The 19,946-nt window shown below is 50.7% G+C and overlaps 1 protein-coding gene and 1 long non-coding RNA gene across 4 annotated transcripts in view; one reads left to right on the top strand and one right to left on the bottom strand.

Moving 5' to 3' along the window:
• Sh3pxd2a (SH3 and PX domains 2A) overlaps positions 1-19,946 on the bottom strand; it is a 204,439-nt gene that overhangs the window by 167,406 nt on the left and 17,087 nt on the right. The gene's annotated exons all lie outside the window — the stretch shown is intronic.
• Positions 355-8,076, top strand: Gm36885. The gene is made up of 3 exons (XR_386770.4): positions 355-573; positions 1,357-1,554; positions 6,351-8,076. It is a non-coding gene; the product is annotated as a predicted gene, 36885 (long non-coding RNA).

A 19,946-nucleotide genomic window follows, 5' to 3' on the forward strand; every position in this document is an offset into this window, starting at 1 on the left:
AGGAACGAGGGAGAGTCAAAGGCGCACTGAGAGCCCATGAACAACCAGAGACAGAACTTGGGGATCAGAGAGAGATCAGGGTTCAGGCAGGCAGCAAAAGCCGGCCACCGCTCAGACACAGCAGCTCCCTGCTACCCTGGAAGAGGAGCAAGGTTTTCATCAGGGTCTTAATCACCCTACCACCCCCACCCCTCTTCCACCTGACTGTCTCCTTGCGCGAATGCTCCACAGGGAGCAGGTGTGTCCCTGCACCAGGTGCTGCCTGGTGTCCCCAAGCGGCCAAGCCCACTAGGAGAGAGAGAGGAGGGTGGACTTGCCTGCAGGTCATTAAACTCCACCATTCTCCAGGGCCTGTGAAGCGGAGCTGGGGAAGGACTTAACTGGGGCTTAACACCCATGCTCCTTCCTATGTGGGAATTACGGGCTTCCCTTTCACCTCCCAGGGAGTATAAATCACAGGCTCCCAGCCGGGCTGCTGGAAAGATGAAGCAGGCAGTCCTGGTAGTCAGGAGACGCAGGAAGCCTGCTAGCTGGGAGATACAAGGAGGCCTGCTAGTTGTTACAGGGCACATGGTAAGAGGTCGCTTTTTGGGCAGAGGTGGAATCTGGGGCTCAAGGCAGCGACTTGTCAGGTGGCAGATGGCCAAGTGAGGAGAGAATTCTGGAGCCAGCCCCAGCTGGATCTCACTCACAGCCCACTTCATTGACTGTGAGATCTCTGATCTCTCACGCTCCCAGCCCCAGGTTTTCCTAAACTTCTGGGACACGTATGCCATAGGTCAGTAGCCTTGGAAGCAGACAGTTCCTCTGGTAGATAAGACCAGAGATCTGAAGACGGACTCCAGACTCTATCGTGACAGGACACTTGCTCTGTTTTCTTCCCGGCCTTAGATAGAGCCTTGATTATCACTCCAGATGAGAATTCCAACCTCGCCCCAGCACACTCCTGCCCCTCACCCCAACACCAGAGCTTCTTAAAGACACTCTGGCTGGCCCTGCTTTAGAGATAGTTTTGGAGAAAGAGCAGGTGTCTGAGGTGGAGAGGGCAGAGGTCACTGGAGAAAGCCAACTCTGTTTACCCCTACAGATAAACCCCCCTCTGGTTTCAGGAGCTGCCAGATAACATTACCCAGCAGCTGGGCTTCAATTAAACACCCTGATTCCAAACACAGCTCCTTGGGCTTATGTTTCCTGTGTGGAGTTTCCCTTTCTTCTGGATTTTTAAAAATGCACGGATTCCATTTCAAGGTCTCTGGTCACTTCAGGCAGATGGTAGACAAATAGGAAACCTCCTTAAAGACCAGTAGCCATGTGCAGCTTCCTGTGGACTAGCCAGACTATCATGTTTCTCTGCAGCTCACGTCTAAAGGGCGAGAACCCTCAGCAGGGACACCACATATGGGCAATCAGCACAGCACCTCATCAGGCCACCTCCCATTCCGAGGTCATTCTATCTACTGAATACACACCGCCTGACCACATCCGAGCTCTCTGACCCTGTCTGCCCAGTGGGTTCTGCTGCCCTCTAGGAACCAAGCTCCTTCAAATTTGAAGGTAGGTCAGTAAATTTGCATGACCGGGATGCAAATCCCTTGCAGGTCAGTTCCAAGAAAGAAGCATAGTCTCTGGAGGGGAGTTCAGAATGGGATCTGCAAAGATGGGGCCCAACCACACCTAGAAGGGTTGGTTTGGGTTTCATCAGAAATACTAATGTCTGTTGCTGCTTTTGACACAGAAAGTAGAACAAGGGGAGAAGAGCTGGAATTGTAGAGGGGACTGCGCACCCCTATGTGGTACACATGGTGGTTGCAGTTTACTGAGGAAGGCCTTATTTTCCCTGGCCCCATGCCCAGCAGACATGGCCCCAGGCCAAATGGAAACTCCACTGCGATGCTCTCCAACCTGCAATGCTCTCCAACCTGCTTGCACATGGCTCTGGCATCAGGTGGCTAGGACCAGGGCCATCGAACATAGTTGGGCAAGTTGTCTTCACTACCTGATGGTTGCCCAGTCAAGGAGCCAAGTAGGGAGGAAATCTAATCTACCTTATAGTCTGCAAACTACAAGCTCCACCTTGGGGCTGTAGCCACCCAAAAAAAGGGGGGGTGTACATTGCTCCTGGAGTGGGCTATTCCGGTTTTAGGATCTGGGAGGTCACAGAATCACTTCAGATCTTCTGGAGTCTACGGATGAAGGGAAACCTACCATTCAAGGTAAACTGGGTTCAAAACCATGGCCCTAGAAACCAGAATGAACACAACCCAGAAGCCAATGAAAGGGACCATGGATACTGCACTAGCTTCTTGATGAGGAGGGGCCCATGCTAAGTTCTTCCCCCAAGAAGTTGATGTCCATCTAAGAGAACATTAAGCCCTACCTTCCCCTTCTAAATGCCCCATATACATAGATCTGCCTTGAAGGGTTGGGAGAGAGAGTGGCCTGTAAATCTCCAGTCCAGCCAAGCTGTCCTCTAAATTTAAACCACCCTTGGGCAGAGGGCTCCAGGGGTATGATTCCTAATCAAGTGGCTATGCCAAAGCCTGGGCTGATACTGTCTTCCAGATGACTCTCAAGGTGGCAGTAATGGTCCTGATATTAAAAGTCCCTATCCACATCCACTCATTGTTCCATAGAAGGAGCCCTCAAGAGTGCCACCATCTGACCTGGGTCCCATTGGCCCCATGAGTCTGTCCACATCTGGGAGTGCTCAGAGCTTGTGATCCATCATCAGCGGGCTATTACATCCACCCTTGTTTGCTAATTGCTGGCACAGCACCACCCGAGAGCTTGACACATGTTGCATCAGTCTGTTTGACATGGGGGAGCCCAACCCCTCCCTGGTCTCCCTATTAGCAGAAGCTGTCTTGCCCTCTCCTGGCCTTCCATGTACTGGGTCCTGAGATAGCAACTGGTTCATTCAATGAAAATAGCAGGATTTATAGCAACAAGGTGTGGCTAGAGACTTATTGAAGGGAGTTCTCCAGCCCCAGACCCAAACTCTTAATGGGCAAGAGCTAGACTATGAATCCTTCTGATTCGGTACAAGGGTCTTTGCCAGTCCTAAACCTTGCCAGTAATGGCCCATGTCACTTGGCTCAATTTTGGAGGGGTTGGGGGAGGGAAGCTGGATAGGTTAGGAATATGGGTCTATTAATCCATATGGCCTCAAACTCACAATAGGCAAAGATGACCTGGAACTACTGACCTCTTGCCTCTACTGCCTGGTTGCTAAGACCACAAGTATGCCTTACTCTATATACTCGGTTTATATGATGCTGGGGACCAAACTCAGGGCTTTGTGCATGCTACATAATAAATACACTATCAAGTGAGCCACACTCCTGACTCTAACATTTTTAGCTTAGCCTGAAAACATTGAGGACCTCAGAGGTGGCCCTGGTAAAACCCCAATGCCTCCTCTAGCTGGGAATTTGTTCTAAGTGACAGTGAAGATTTGGGAAAGAGCCACCACTTAAAGGGGGGATTTAGAGGGAGACCTCTACTCCAACATGCACACCTACTGAGTGACCACAGGGTGAGTGACCATCGCAGTGAATCCTTCAGGAGTCACCCCAGAAAGGCTCGAGAACCTGAGCCACATCCACCTACTACTTAAAAGCCCACGAGTACCACCCATTTCTGGGGAAAAAGAAAGCTTTTTATCCATTCACTATTTACTTTTGCAGCACTGGGAATTGAACCCAGGACCTTGTACTTGCTAGGCAACTTCCACCACTGGGCTACATCTCCAGTCCTGAAAAAAAGCACACTCCCTCCTCATGTCTCCATATCTTTCTGTTAGTCCCCCTAGGCAGTTTTTCTTCTACCTTCAAGTCACACATACACGCACATGCACAGATCTGCTGAGAGGGTGCCATACTGTGAGGCCAGAGGCCTTTTTCATGTTCTTTTTTTCCCTGTTTCCTGGAAGGGAAATGCACATAGAAGCTGGGCACTCCCAGGATCCACAAAGCCTGAGGAACCTGAAAAGACGGAGTCACCATCAAAGCTCCGTCCTTCAATTCCCCAGAGAGAGAGAGAGATGGTTGAAGAGGCCACCAGGCACACCTTGCTCTTATCTGAGCAAACAAATGGGCTCCCTTGGAGTGAGGAGAGCAACAGCCACTCCTGTTTGCTGAGGACTCACTGAGTGCCAGGCACAGCTAGAGCCTTCGTTCTCATTATCTCTCCAAAGACAGCGCTAATACCTCCAGCGCCCAAAGAAGAGGGGAGTCCCAGCTGTGACCAGCTGAGGTCCGACCCACAGCCAGTGACGAGCTTAGAGTTAAATTAGCCAAGCCCTCCAGACAAGCGCTTTCTCTCTCAGGTTTAACCGTATTTTTAAATCAATTGTTTGGCTGGTTGGTTGGTGTTGGGCACTGGGTATAGCTACGCACATACCAAGGTTTGCATGCCATGGTACATATGTGCCCAGCAGGGGACACCTGAGTCAATCCTCTCCTTCCAGCCTGTAGGATCCCAGGTTGGACTGAGGCCATCAGACCAGGAGGCAAACCCTTTCCCCTACTGAATCTTCTTGCCAGCTCCCCCTGCCCCCCCCTTTTATTTTATTTTTTATTATATTTTTGAGACAGGGTTTCTGTGTGTAGCCCTGGCTGTCCTAGAACTCACTCTGTAGACCATGCTGGCCTCGAACTCAGAAATCCACCTCTGCCTCCCAAGTGCCAGCATTTTTGTGTCAGCTCACATGTCCAGCTATCATGTCGGACATGTCTGCTAGGCGCACTTTGGCACCGAGGAGCCCAGAGCCCAGCCTGGAAACATCAAAAGCAGTATGTGCTGGGTTCCGATGGGCTTGGCTACCACTCGCCAGCTCTAGCAAAGTTCGGAAGGGAACTTCTGGCTCCACACACTCCCTAATCAACGCCCAGCCCTGGCCCAGTGCCCTCAACATACACATCCTGCCAGGGCGCCTGTGCCTTTGTCATACCTCGGAGCCAGGCAAAGGTTAATGAGCACAGTTTGGTTCCGCTTCCTGTGCAGCGCAGGGGAGGCCAGAAGTCAGCTGCTCCCTTACACGGTCCTTCAGGGAAGTGACCTCTCCACTTCCTCCCCAGCTGACACACTCACACCTTCCTCTCTGCTGTGCTCAGCAAAGCTTCGCTGGTGACACAGGCAAGTGGCTGTCATTAGGACACTAGTGCCTGGTATGGCCTGGCTTTCTGGAAAGCATTCTGGTGACTCTTATCCTTTTTCTTTTTCTTTTTTTTAAAGATAGATTTGTTTGTTTGTTTGTTTGTTTGTTTATTATAAGGACACTGTAGCTGTCTTCAGACACACCAGAAGAGGGCATCAGGTATCATCACAGATGGTTGTGAGCCACCATGTGGTTGCCGGGATTTGAACTCAGGACCTCTGGAAGAGCAGTCAGTGCTCTTAACCACTGAGCCATCTCTCTAGCATCATCTAGGAGTCTGATTCCTATCCTAAATCTTACAAGTTCTTGCACTTAGCAACTGGACCTCTGAGAGGGAGAGAGAGGGGGGGGGGGAGGGAGGAAGGAAGGAGGAGGAGGAACAGGAGGAAGAGGAAGAAGAAAACGAAGAGTTGGTATATGTATGAAAAATATTCTCTGCTGCAAAAAAATAAGGAATACTCAATGTTCACTGACTTTAAAAGTTATAAAAATTATGGCTCATATACGTGCTGATGGTAAGATGCCCTCTTCTGTAGCATGCTGAGAAAACAAAGTGGAGCCTACAGTGCACAGCCAGCCACGTTCGTTTATCTGCGGTGTAAGTGTGCAGGGCCCTGTGCCCCTCGAGAACTGGTTATCTGAGAGTAGAGATCTCAGGGAAGAGACAGGTACAGTCTCGCTTTCTACTTTGAACATTTCCGTATTTATTTCCTTTTGCTTGAAAGTGTACGGCTTTCATAATTTAACATGAGATTTCGATCTTGGAAAACACTTGTGTCCCCTGTCCCCTGTCTCCTGTCCCCTGGCTCTGGATGCTGTGCTGACATCAGCCCTTGCTCATTCCTATGGGGCAGTGGGGAGTTTCAAGTTCAACCCTGTGATCCCGAAACTAAGGTTGTAGCCCCGGCTACACAGAGACACCACGGGCCCTTTAAAACCACCCTGCCTTGGCCTCGAAAGCACGTTAAACTAGAGCCTTGGAAGGTGGGAATGGTTTGGGAGGTTTTAAGAGCTCCCAGGTGGGTGTACTGTCAGTGAGAGTTGGGGGTCATTGAAGCCAACCAAACCTCCAGAGACCACTGACTAGCTGGGAAGAAAAGAAAGCAACCAGACATCTCTTTAACTGGAAAGCACCATTGTAGAAGAGTGTGTCCTACAGAGTTCAGCTTTGCCTTCTCAATGTCTATGACAGGGAGTCTGGACTTCCTGGAGAATCCTGCCTACAAGCTTGGGACTCATCCACTCTAATGAAGAAGGGACAACTGGAATCAGATGCCTCCACTCCTCCACTCTGAGCTGTGTCTGTGTCCAAGTTTCCATTGGCAGCCTGTGCCACCCACCATCCCCAGGCCTCCATCAGTGACAGAGAGGTCAGAACCAGCCCCTACTGGCTCAAAGGAACAGCTAAAAGAATCAGTAGTGCCCACTGATACATGTTCTCGGATATTTAAAGGACTGTCACAACACGGGGATCAGGTCCAGTCGACTGTCAGGGCAGACAGTAGATGAGTGGGAACTGCAGGAAAGCAGGTCTCTGTCCACTGTCAGGAAGAAATTTCCAGTCACCAGGGCCAACCAAAAATGCAAGTAACGTGAACTAATGGGATTGCTGGGCTGGGGAGACAAGAGATCCCCAAAATGTAATGTTGCTTGATGGCCCGTTCTCACTTATTAACTTCCAACACCGTGAGGCCAGGACCGCTCAGAGATTTTAGTCAAAATCCTCTGAGAAAGCAACTTCTTAACTAAAAGAAATTTCCTGAGTCCCACAGAAGCCAGGCACTGTGCTGGACACTGGAAGTCCAGGTAGTGAGACAGACACCCGACCGCTGCTCTGGGCTCAACAGAAATCATGGGACCGTGCTGAGGTCCCGAGACTGAGCAGGAGAGACACTGAAGGTCAGGGAGCAACTGTCTGGGGCAGGGGTGTTTGAACAGAGACCTACCTGAAGAAGGCAAAGCATTAGCAAGCGGGGAAACCGTGGGTCGGACAATCAGTGGGACCCAACTCAAAGCTGGAAAAGATTGATACCTCCTTCCGCCATATGCAAACGGGCCAGAGCCTCTCAAATGGGAGAGACGGAAGGATGGAGTCTTAACAGGGCACTCAAGTAGCCCCAGTGGTTGTTGCACTGTATCACACGCAAGGTCCCGAGTTTGATTCCCTCGCTGCAAGGAAGTCTTCGAGACCTCAAACAGGGAGGCCAAAAAAATTCGGTAATGAAAGGAAAGCAGGCAAACCGGAATTCAACAAGATCACAACCTTTTCTGCTTCGATGAGTGTCAGCAGTAAAGAGAACCCACAGCACGGGAGAAAATTATAACTGCGATGTGTCTGTCAAAGGACGTTTGTTTTTGTTTTTGTTTTTTGTTTTTTTTTTTAAGATTTATTTATTTATTTCATGTATGTGAGTACACTGTCACTGTCCACCTTACACACACCAGCAGAGGGCATCGGATCCCCATTACAGATGGTTTGAGCCACCATGTGGTTGCTGGGAATTGAACTCAGGACCTCTGGAAGAGCAGTCAGTGCTTGTAACCGCTGAGCCATCTCTCCAGCCCCCGGTGTTAAAGGACTTGTATCTAGAACGAATGACCTTCAAAACTGTGCCGTGTGGTTGGTAGCACTGCAGTCAAATAAACGAGAACTGACCCACACCTGGAGACCTGCTGTGTATGGAACCCTCACAGCAAGCAAATCTATGAGCCAGAAAGTGCTTGACAGCTTGCTCATAGCTGATGGTGAAGCGGGGTGACTGCTTCAGGTAGGACCTAGAAGATGAAAGGTCCCAAAGTTGACTGTGGTAGTAGCTGCGTAACTCTTGAGATGTTCTGAGACCACGCTGTATGGTATATAAATTACTTCTCAGTAAAGCAGTTATTCAAAAGTAAAAGAGGAGAAAACGTCACTTAAAGAGAGGTGTGAATGTGTGTGAGATGTATTTGCACGTGTGTAGGTGTGCTCACTTATCTGAGTGTGTGTGGAGCAGGGGGAGGCTACTTTGCCGTGTCTTCCTCCAACACTCTTCACCTTATTGTTTGGGACAAGGTCTCTCACTGAACCTAGAGCTTACAGTTTTGGTTAGACTGGCTGACCACTGAGCCCTAGGGATCTGCCTGTCTCTGCCCACAGCGCTGGGATTATAAGCATGTGTCACCTCGTCCAGCTTTTTTATGTGGGTGCTGGAGTCTTGAACAACTCAGGTCCTTAAGCTTGCATGGCAGGCAGGCACTTTGCCCACTGAGCCGTCTCCTTTTAAAGGGTTCTTAACTCCATTACTACGTCCTCTCAGCCTCATTCCTCCAAACTCCAAGCAAGACCCACTGTCTCCTAGAAACCTCCCTGAGCAGGCTCCGTGCTGGGTGCTCCCGGCCCCTCATGTGATGTAATCAGGAATCATGTGACAGTCACTGAGCTTGGAGAAAACCTATGCTAGGCCTCAGCACCCTGTGTGGTGGATCAGCAGCTCGCCCACAGTAGGCAGCACTAACTCACAGTAGGTGCGACCATCAGAGCAAGGAGAAATCCTGCCTATAGGAAGATGTCCCTGCTTTCCCTACCGGGAAAGGAGAGATCCAGTGCGTTAACACCATGGCTGGAAGGAACCAGTGCTTTAAAACGCCCTCTTCTCTGCCCGGATAGCTTGCTGGCCTCAGCACACCCTGGTGTGTAGTATAAATCACCCAGTCCAACAGGGACTCTGGGAAGGCTGCCATGTCCTTGGTGTCCAGCACAGGGACACTGCACTGATGCTCCACTAGCCTGTCCCCACAACCGGACACCTGCACTGAGGGGAAACTTGCTCGCCCTTTCTAGAAACCAGTTTCTTCCAGTCGATCCCACCATCCCTTTCCCTCCCCCCTTTATAAAAGCCATTATAGGTGCCTGGAACCACCGTTCCTACCACAGCACTGGAGATGCTTCCTTTCCATTCTCCCACTCCATTCCCAGAACCACTCTCTACAGATACCCAGCCTCCAACTTCCCCGGTTTAACCTATAACATGGAACAACAGTGGGGACCTGGTGGTGGATTCTCAGTATAGCTAAGCTGCTCATCAGGTGCATCCAGAAAAGAAGCAATCTGGACCTACTCTGTGCTAGGCTCCGCCCTAAGCACTGGTCAGACAAAATCCAATAAAACATTGTGCAACTCTGGTCCCCAGGGATGAGAGATAATGACACTCCAGGTGGTTAAGGTGCCAGGAGGCGGTCTTCTCCTACTCTAAGAGAATTCCCGAGACCGGGTAATTTATTAAGAAACAAAGTTGCCAGGCTTGGTCCGTGAGAAATAGAAAGAAGAGAATAGGTTCAGGGTTAGCTAGGACTCCATGAGAGCCTGTTTCAAAAAATTAAAAATAAATCAACAAATGAATGAAGTTTACTTTGGTTCAAGATTCTGGGGGCTGGGAAACCCAGGAGCACAAGCACAGCTTCTGGTAGATACCATGGAGAGATGAGGGCGACCTTGCTTTATGCTAACCAGCTGCCTCCTGACTAAGCCGCTCCCACGAAACAGGTGCTAATATCGCTCAAGGGCTTCATTGCCTTCAAAGGGCACCAGGTCTCAAAGCCACCACAGTGGCACAGATTTTAAAAGAAGCTTCTATGGGGACAAACTATACTTAAATCACAAACTTAAAAGGTTTCCCAGAAGTTGTCACACTGGAAGGGAGGAGAGGGCTATCCTGGCAAGGGGACACCCAGGCAAAGAAGGGACGAAAGCTGGGGTGGTGTGAAACAGGCTGAGCTTGGATGGCTGGAGCCCAAGGAGGCAAGGAGAAGGCAAGTCCCAGATCTGCGGGTGAGGGAAAGATGGAGGCAAAGTGGGCGTGGCAGTCCACAGAGCCAGGGCCAGGGCCCAGACAGAGGCAGAGAACGTGGCACAGGTGGGAGAGTTAAAGGAATAAAGATCAGGTATCGGGGAGCCCTGGTGTGGCCACAGAGATAGATGTGGTAGGAAACAGATGGATCTGAGGGAACCTCAAGCTGAGGCAGGCATGTTGGTGAAACTGGGCCTGGTGGTGAGAAACCTTGGGAAGCAACATGTTGGGGGCGGGGTCCCTAGAAACAAAAGGAGATACGGGATCCCGGAAAAGGCTGTGTGAAGTTGAAGAAACTCCACACCAAAGGCTCCTGAGACTTCAGACCATCTGGGATGCTGGAAAGACTCAAAGGAGCCCAAGGTGGAAGAGGATGGAGGACCTCCATCTGGGCAGTGCTTGGGAAAGTCATCCACTCACCCAGGGACAGCCATGGACTAGGACCTGGGGGCATCTGGTGCAGAGGGCATAGCAGCTTTGAAAACAGAAGGAACAAATTGCTAGAAACCAACGGTTTTGTTGTACTTTTAGTTCACTCCTAGGCACAAGCTCTTAGGAAAAATCTCTCCTCTCTCTCCCCCTCTTCCTCCTCTTCCTCTTCCTCCTCTTCCTCCTCCTCTTCTTCTTCTTCCTCCTCCTCCTTCTCTCTCTCTCTCTCTCTCTTTGTTTCTCTCCCTCCCTCTTCCTCCCTCCCTCTCTTCCCTCTGTTTCTTTCTCTCCCACTTCCCCCCCCCATCTCTCTCTCTCTCACTTACACACCCACACACACCCACACACAATTTGTGTTAAAATACAGAGTGACCGGAACAAAATAATGCCAGGTCACATCTTTATAGCCCCCAACCCTCATCTCCCTGCCCCTTCCTAACCTGTACCCATGAGGGACCCGCTTCTCTGTCCCAGCCAACTCTAGGGCGTCATTTGCTCCTAGGTCCCCTTGGGGAAGAGGGCTGCCAAGTTAGCTGGAGGAGAGCCCTGTGTTGGGGCCAGGGCAGTCTGCCAGGCACTACATCTGGTTGGGCCTCCCCTCCTGATCCGAGTTCTTCATCAGACAGAGGCTGGAGGTAAGAGGGCATGTGGCCAGCTCTCTTCCATCAGCGCTTCATGAAGTCACGTCATGCAAGCATTCCCTGGGGGGAGGTGGTCCCCTCCCTCTGACCTCAGCCTGCTTCACTTGGCCAGAGCCCACCCCTCTCACTCACACCCAGACTCTTGCAGTCAAAGGCATGAGCTATACATTCTAGCCCTCCCAGGCTGCACTTGAGGTCCCAGAGAAGTCTCTCCTCCCAGCCCTTGCTGTAGATATGCCAGCCGTGCTGCAATGGGCACTGAAGATGAACCACTCAGCCAAAAACATAAACTGTTCAATGCAGTCTCCCTCCAGCCTTATCACATAGGTTGGGGCTAGGCAGAAAAGACAAGGATGCCTAATGGGGGGTACAAATTACACATGCTAGACCTAGTTTGGTCTCTTATTTGGTATAGGGACTTGGATGAGGTATCCAGTTCCTGAGCCTTCCACGCCTATGAAACAAGAGTAGCAAGAGGTCATGACTTGGATGGTTTTTTTTTTAAACATTTTTTACTATATTGCGTGAGGATGTGATGTGTATATCTGTGCGTGAGTAGACATGCCACATCATGCAGGTGGAGATCAGAGGGCAACTCTGTGAAGCCGGGTCTCTCCTTCCACATTTATGTAGGTTCTGGGGATCAAACTCAGGTCACCGGGTTTGCTCAGTGAGGGCCTTTCTCTGTTGTGCCACTTTGATGGCTCTTGAATGAAGATGAGGTGAGAAAATGCCCACAAGGCATTTACCAGTGTGCCTCGCCCATAAGAAACACAGTGGTAGCTCCTTTGAGTTTTTTCCTGGTAACTGTCTGCTAGGCAGGTAGCTGTAGTAACGGACCGAGGTGTGGCCTCCACCATCCCAGTCGATACAAGTGGGAGATCTGGACAGACCTTCACCCATACACTGACCATACACAGTTGAGAGCAGCCAATCACGGGGTATTTCATGAGACTTCCAGAAGGGACAGAAACCACCTTAATGGCTCCTTGCTCTGACTCTCTCTGTAGGGGGCTGCTCTGAATCACTAAGCTCCCGTATCAACACACAGGCCCAGGGGTGCTTACCCTCTCCAGCAGAAGATGCTGAACTTCCAAAAGGGTTCAAAGCTTGCCCAAGGTCACATGACTAGAACAGCCAGCTGGGATTATAATCCTAGTGAGACTGTCCTTTCCCACCTTGTGGCAAAACTTGACGGAGTCACTGCATCTTAGAGAATTGGTGGTATCTCAAGTGAGAGGGAGGTGGGGAGCCCACGGACAGATGTGCTGAGCTGAGGGAAAGAACAGGTGGTGGGCGGGGCCACCCCTCAGTGGGGACAGTTAGGTCAAGCCAGGCATCTTGGGACCCACACCCCAAGTCCCGCCCTAGAGTGCTCCCTCAGGCTGGGCCCTGTGCTCCCTCAGGCTGGGCACTAGCATCTTGTGACCACTCCCTGCATCTAGAAGGAAGCACATGGCCTTACAGAGCTATTCTGGAAGCTTGATGCCCCATGGCAAGCGTCCTACATGGCACTCACTCCCTGGTGACCTCTTTCTATTGACTCTTCAAGACCAGCTGCCTCCTTTCATGGAAACCTCCAGAAGATAGAGAAGTGGCCAGTCAGAAGAGATACAGACGTGGTGTTTGTTCTGTCAGTGGCTTTGGGGCTTGGTAGGGGAGAAAGCAGAACTGGGGCGTGACTGACAAGTGTGCCCGGGTCCTAATGTCCTCTGCCTTTGAGATTTTCTGTGTCTGGGGAAAGACCTCCTAGAGGAAGGCTATAATAGGTCAGAGCCTCCGCTCCAGGCAACTCATCCCCAGCTCAGAGGCTGGACAAGGGACTGAGAGAAAGAGACCTGGACTCAGGAGCTAAGGTTTATACTCAGCTCCATCCCCACAAGGTCTGTGACTGTGGTCTGTGGTGAGCAAGCATGGAGCAAGTCTGGGCACAGCCTTGTATAGACGACAACTGTCCACGCATCTCGTTCTTGCATCTAGGCCCCAACACTGCTGTACTCCGTAACAAGAGTCGACTCTCTACAGAGGGATCCAGGGACCAGGTGTTTCAAGTGCATGGGCCCATGAGACACAAGAACATTCTCATAGGAGAAAGGTTTTTCCTGCATGGGTCCAGAGTCAGTAAGGAAGTCACAAGTAAGGCCATCCGTTCGTCTCTGGGTATGTGACCATTAGTTCAGTCTTTGGGTCTATCTGATCCTCCCTTCCTCCGGCTCCTGTAGGGACCCCCTGATATGTCCTCTTCCTGGCCCAGGGATGCCTCTGGTGGCCCGTCTCGGAGCTTCCCTATCCAGCCGCTCATCTCGGCAAATGCTGCATGTGAGGGTGGGACTCGGTTGGGGTGGGGGTTGAAAGCAATGCTCACCTGTGCAAATGGGCTCAGGCAGAACAGACACGGTCTCCCCCTCATCTTTCTCCACCTTGAACTCCAGTGACAGCATCTCAGAAATGCAAGTTCTAGGGCTACAGCCCCAGGACCTGAAAGTCACTCACAGGGCTGAGTTCGTTCCTTTCTAATGAACAAGTGACCCAGCCCCTGGCTCCTCCCACTTCTGTGTCTGCAGCCCCTGCTGTACTTGGGCTCCTGACTTCATGCAACTTTTAGGATTATTACCCAAACAAGGTGAGAGAGCAGCTGTTGGGTTGTGGTGGAGGGGACGGGGATTGTTATTTGATGGACAGTGTCAGACTTGCAAGGCACAAGAATAACATGGGTTTTCTACTCTATGATGCTACTGTAAACGGGGCTGTTTCCTGCATTTCTTCCTCCTGCCCATTCCACTCCAACCTTCCTCAAGTTAGTTTTGAAAGCTAAGCCTGGTACCTCTTAGAGTGCTCTCTCTCCTGTCTCCCCGTGTCACTGATAAACGTGAACAGGGCAACATGAGAAGCCCATCTTGGTCATCATCAAACATTCAGAGTCCGAGATACAGCCCCGGGGCACATCCCAGAATATGGCGACAGTAAAGGGAAACCGAGTCACCTCTTCCCTTTCTCTCTCCCACTGGCCTTTGCCAGGTGTCCCCTCCCCCGAACACCTGCCACTGCCATGTACAGTTAGTATAGACAGCAGCTTCTACTCCTGCTCAGAGATCACTTCCTTCCTTCTGCCCAGTTCCTGCTCAGCTCACCACACACTTCCTTCAGAGATGATCTGACTCAGGCTGGTCCACCCAGTCAGCCTGGGGCCTCCCTCTTCTCTGGAGAGCGACCGCTCTGGCTCACCCAGGTTTCTACAGCATCTGAAACGGTGTCTGGCACACAGTAGGTGCTGCATAAATGCTTGCTGGGTGAAAGACAGGAGGGATCAGATGAGCTATTGACCGTGATGTGCTTTCAAAGGTCAGCAAGGAGGCTGGAGCTCGGAAGGGTTGGTGGGCCAGTGGAAGAGCACTCTCAGCTTCGAGCGTACAGAAGCAGTGAACAGAGAAATGGTCCAGGGCTAAATCTAGTTCTTCCCACACCAGGATATCCCACGGCTGATGCGTCATCCTGACAGGGTCATACCCATCACCATGACCACATCTAATCAGTTAGCCAAGGAGCCAGCACAGAGGATGAGTGATGTCACCTCCGCAGAGCCACGAAGGCCTGGTCTTCAATGCCAAGGCATCAGTTGGGGGACTGAGTCCCTGTGTTCGGGAGAGTGATGAAGACTGGTCCCATCCTGATAGTTCCGGCTGTTCCCCAGCCCTCTTCCCTTCCCCCAGCCTGAAGGATTGGCTATTTCCAACCCCTTCTCCACACCCCTCAGGGCCTCCCCTCCCCGACCACTCTGGTAAAACAATCTGTCATGGTCTCACACCAAGAGAATGTGTCTTGGCACTGGAAAGGCCCAGCAAAGGCCCAGCTCCACCACCCCTGAGCTGTATAGCGCAGAGAGAGCTACATCATCTCCTAGTCTTCATCCTACATTTATAAAACAAATCTCACGTGAGCGCTGCGAGAATTCAAGGGAGTTCTGCACCTAAGATGCAGAGCTTACAGCTGGTACCCAGCACGCTCGACACATGGCCACGCCCACCAGCCCCTCTCCAGAGTGCTCTTAAAATCTGTAGTAACCAATTCTACTGGACCTAGTGAATCATTTGTTCCTGGGAAGTGGTCCTCTCTTTACAACTAAGACTGAGGCTTAAGAAGTCAGGGTGTGGGGCTAGAGAGATGGCTCAGCAGTTATGAGCACTAGCTGCTCTTCTAGAGGACCCAAGTTCGATTCCTAGCACCTGCTTGATAGCGCACAACCATCTGTAACTCCAGTTCCAGAGGATCTGATGCACTTTTCTTGCCCATTCAGGCACTGAATGTATGTTCTGCACAGACATACATGAAGGCACAAACACCCATGCACATAAAATAAATACATATTTTCCTAAGAAGGAAGGAGGAGAAGAGGAAGAGAAGATGGTAGTAGTGCCACCAACAGGGAAGAATGGCTAACTTCATCTCGCACAAAATGCTAAAATGTCACAGGATCTAGGTCTGAATTCTAGCTGTGCCACATCTCATCTATCTGATCACAGGGAAATATCCTCACGCACCACCACACACCCCCAGACCTCTGAATCTGTGTCTATGAAGGAGGCAATAACAGTCCTGCCTTGGCTGATGGGAGGCTCCATGAAGGCGTAGGTGTTTGGGACTCTGCACAGCTCCTAGGCATTCGCAGAGCTGAAGAGCATGGCTGTCATCCCTACAGGGTGTCACCACAGTGCACTGGCGCATCCTCTGGGAGCAAGGAAGAGGAAAGTCCCTGTACCGAGAAGCAACGGTTCCTCCACGTCTGCATTTGGGTTAACAGCTGATGTGTACCTAGTCAGGGTTGGCAGGTGGGAATGATCCTGCTAAGGAGAAACCCAGCAAGCCAGTGCCAGGTCTTCAACCACCCTGAAGAACAAGAGCCCATTCTCTGTACCTGGGAGCTCTTCCCTCTGACTCATAGACAGCATTCTCATATTTCAGGTCTGGTGAGCAATTTTACGGCCACTCCTCAAACAGCTTCCCCCAGCCCATTAAAATGGGCAAGCCAGCAGCTCAGATCTCCCCTCCCTGGGGATGGCCCTTAGATAACCTAGCCTGACTTCTTAGTAAAAGCCAAATGATTTTTAGGTCTCTCCCCACTGAAAGCCAGCCAACCCCGCCTGCTTAACCCAGTGATGAGAGGTGGGTGGAACTGGCCAGAAGAGACTCATCAGATGGTCCACGTGCGGTCAGGGGCCCTCCAGCTCAGATGCTGCCCAGATACTAAGGACTCCATTACAGCTCCATCACCCAGATTCCACCATCCTCCCGGAGGCAGAGAGAATGTTGCAGCTTCTGCAGCCACGAGTAGGATGCACACACTCACTCCTCTTTAATGGAGCCACTGCCCTGGCTGTCCTGACAGCTTTTCCCTCTTTGAAGTCTCCACCGAGTCTTTTGCCCACTGAGAGGGAAGCTCCATACAGCCGGGGCTCTTATTTTCTTAACACAGTGGAAATATTTGGCCTTTCCCATAATATTTAGTTTTCCCGATACAATACATAGACGGCACTTTTTTTTCATGGGAGGTTTTCAACAGACTGTTGTTTATTGAAGAGCAATTAGTAGGATACCACACACTGCCAGGGAAGGCCAGCCCTGCAGATGGGTGGGGGACAAACAGAGGAGCCATCCCAAGTGTGCGCCCCTAATCCACTTATAGGGCGCACGCACGCAGGCATTTGATCCCTCCGTAATGGGTGTGATTTATGGCATCTCTCTTAAATTAAAGGGGCTTTCTGAGTCGCTCTCCTAAGACTCCCTACCCCCCAAAAAAGCAATAAATAAGACTAGAAGGAACATTTGCAAGGGAAGGGCAGGAGGTAATGCCTTCTTTTAAGAGAAAGATTTTGTTTATTTTTTTTTAACGGTCTGGTCCTAACCTTTGAAGATGACAGATAGCATGCAATCTGTGTCAACCACTCAGCAAGTATTTACTGAGCATCTGCTAAGTGAAAAACCCTGCGGAGGGTGGGGGGTTGGGGGCACGGACAGAGGCGAGGGGGGAGGAGACGCTGATGTTGCCGGGTCACAGCTCACGGTGTAACTGGAGAACTCAGACAAGCACATAATAGGCTCAGAACACCGGACCTGACGCCATGTCTAAGCCTCACTGTGATGGGGCAAAGTGAAATCGCAGACAGGAGCCAGAGAGGTGGCCCAGGGGTTAAGCGCATCTGCTGCTCCTCTATTGCAGACCTGAGCAAGGTTCCCAGCACCCATGTTCTCGGCTCACAACCAGCTGTAATTAACTCTAGTTCCAGGGGCCCCATACCTTCTTCTGGCCTCCTGGGCCACCAGGCATGCATGTAGTACACAAATGTATATGCGGATAAAATATCCATACACATAAAATTAAAATCAATCTTTAAAAAATAAATATAAATAAGTATAATTTTAAATAAAAAGAAATAAAATGACCAAAAAACAAACCCCAACCCCCAAACCAATAATAGTCAATTTCAGCAACATGAGGTGTCATGGAACAGTGATGACTGAGAATCTGGCCCAGGCCAGCGCCTGGGAAGTATTTGTAGCATCCTTTTTCCTGTCATTATGCCCAGCAGATAAACCCAGTTGGTTTCCACCTGCCAGCACGGTCACAGTTTAAACAGAGCTAAATACCAAACCTGGCTTCTGAAGGAGAGAAGCAACCCGGGAGGACTAGAGTCATTCCCCCACCATGTGAAGCAACACAACTTTCAGCCTTTCCTGGACGGTCTACAGAACCTGCCAGAGAGGCTCCCAGCTCAGTGGAGAAGGAAGATAGATAGGAAGGGCTTAGTTCAGATTAAGGGAGAAAACAAAGGAGGTTTAGTTTTGAAAAGCTGGCTGTGTTCTTCAGATAATGGAAGGTTTTAGGTTTCTGGGCCCATTAGTGAGACCTGGGTGGAAAATTATAAAAAGGACTTTCATTGCAGGCAGGAGAGATGGGTTGGCAAGGAATGAGGAAGAGATTAGAATTTATTATATCATCCAGTGGAGGTCAGATTGGTTTGTGAGGAGGAGAACCAGCAGTCTGGAAGGTCTTTGGGTAGTTACCAAGTGGGGTCAGCAGACAGGGAGTTCGTGGGAAGCCTACGTATAAACTGACAGAGCCATCTGAGAAGCAACATGGCACTACTTTCCCAAACTGAGTCATTTGGTAGCCATCCTGCCTTCCAGTCTACATGTGAGGGAAATCAGTGTGTGGAGTTTGCACTGGCAGTAGTGTGCATGGATGCTTGCCACAGTAATATTTGCATTAGAGAGCCTTGAAGGCAACTCAAGTGTCCATCAAGGGGAGAGTTGGTAAGTGTAGTGCACGTGGGCACAGAGAGCCGCGAATCAGTCAAAAGCAAGGAAGCAGATGCCAGAGAATGCACAAAAGATCTACTGGGTCAAAGAGAAGAGGTCGCACAAAGCCACCTATGCAAGCCATACAACAGATCCCACACCAGGGGATGCACGGGTTTAGATTAAACAAATCAGAGTAGACGCTGAAGAGATGGGGAAGGGGTAGAAGGGTCGGGCTGACAGGGAAAATATAGAGGATGTGGGTTCTGCCATGGTCATATACACAAAACACCTTGTAAAACAAGATTAATTTATCTGGCTGCATCTGAAGTCGGGAAAACCCAGCACGTGACCAACAAACACATCGGGCCAGGCCACGAGTCAGGCAGGTTCAGCAAATATTGACAAGTGTTCAGCTCAAGGGTTAGCAAAGCCCTTGTCCTAGGAGAACTTTTCGTCTGTTAGCCTGGGGCTTAAGTGCAGGACCCGGTCTATCCTCTCTTCATATGGTACAAATACCTCACACATGTGGGAAAGGCCCGTGTACCTTAGATGACTCCGGAAGAGACACTGGAATGGTGTCTTAAAGGAACAGGGCAGGTGAAACACATACTCCAGACAGTGGAAACAGCTTTAGCGTAAGTACAGGGAAAGAGAGAGAGAGGCCACCAAAAGGTATCCAAAAAATGCCCGCTCTGGTCTGCAGGGTGACAGGAGAGGATATGAATTGGGAGCTAGTGAGTCTAGGGCGGGGCAGAGCCTCCTGGTAGCCTCAATCAGAACTTCAATGCCAGGTTCTACTCCCAAACAGGCACTGAGCTGACCCAGGGTCAGAGCAGGTAAGCCCCGATACAACAGCTTCCCACAGAGATCTGGGAGCCCCACCTGCAACAGCACCCGCCTATAAACAGGGAGGCATGGGAGATACCCCGATTCCATATGCTTAAGGAGGTTCTGCAGGGCCGTGTTACTTGCAGCTGACCGCCTCTTAAAGGATGTGCCAGCTTTGTGCTGGCCCAGCTCCAACTAGAGGAAAAACAGAGAGTCTAACTAACTTCACACTGGAGGAAGCCAAAGCACTTGTGGACTTCCCCATCGGCTGCCCCCAAGAGAGAAGTCACATAACCCGGAGTCTCAAGGGAAGGGAGTCTGACAACAACCATGGGGACTCTGACCAGAACTTAGGAAAGGGGCTGGGGGGAGTCGGGCAATATTAAAAACAAATAAAGATGCTATTCTGTCTCTTTCCCCACCCACTACCGGAAAGAAGGTCCCTGGGGGGGGGGGGGGGGGACAGATCAGTGGAGGCCTTGTGCAGTTTCCACCCCTCCCCCACCAGCTCTAAGAGGCAGAGGAAGTGCTGAGAATAAAACTGCAAAGCAGAACCTGTACTAAAGACCCAACCTTCAATGTGCTGGCCGGGGAAGGGGCGAGGGTTCATTCACAGGAGACGGAGGGCTAGCTCCAGCATAGCCTGTACTTGCAACCAAGGGCTGGCCGTGCTAAGATCTGGGCCCCAAGGAATGAATCCAGCAACCCCAGCAAGCCATTCAAAGAGGCGACATGGATGAAAGTATTTCCTAATGAAAGCCAGTCATA

The sequence above is a fragment of the Mus musculus genome, chromosome 19 (genome assembly GCF_000001635.26).
Source record: "Mus musculus strain C57BL/6J chromosome 19, GRCm38.p6 C57BL/6J".
Lineage (NCBI taxonomy): Eukaryota > Metazoa > Chordata > Mammalia > Rodentia > Muridae > Mus > Mus musculus.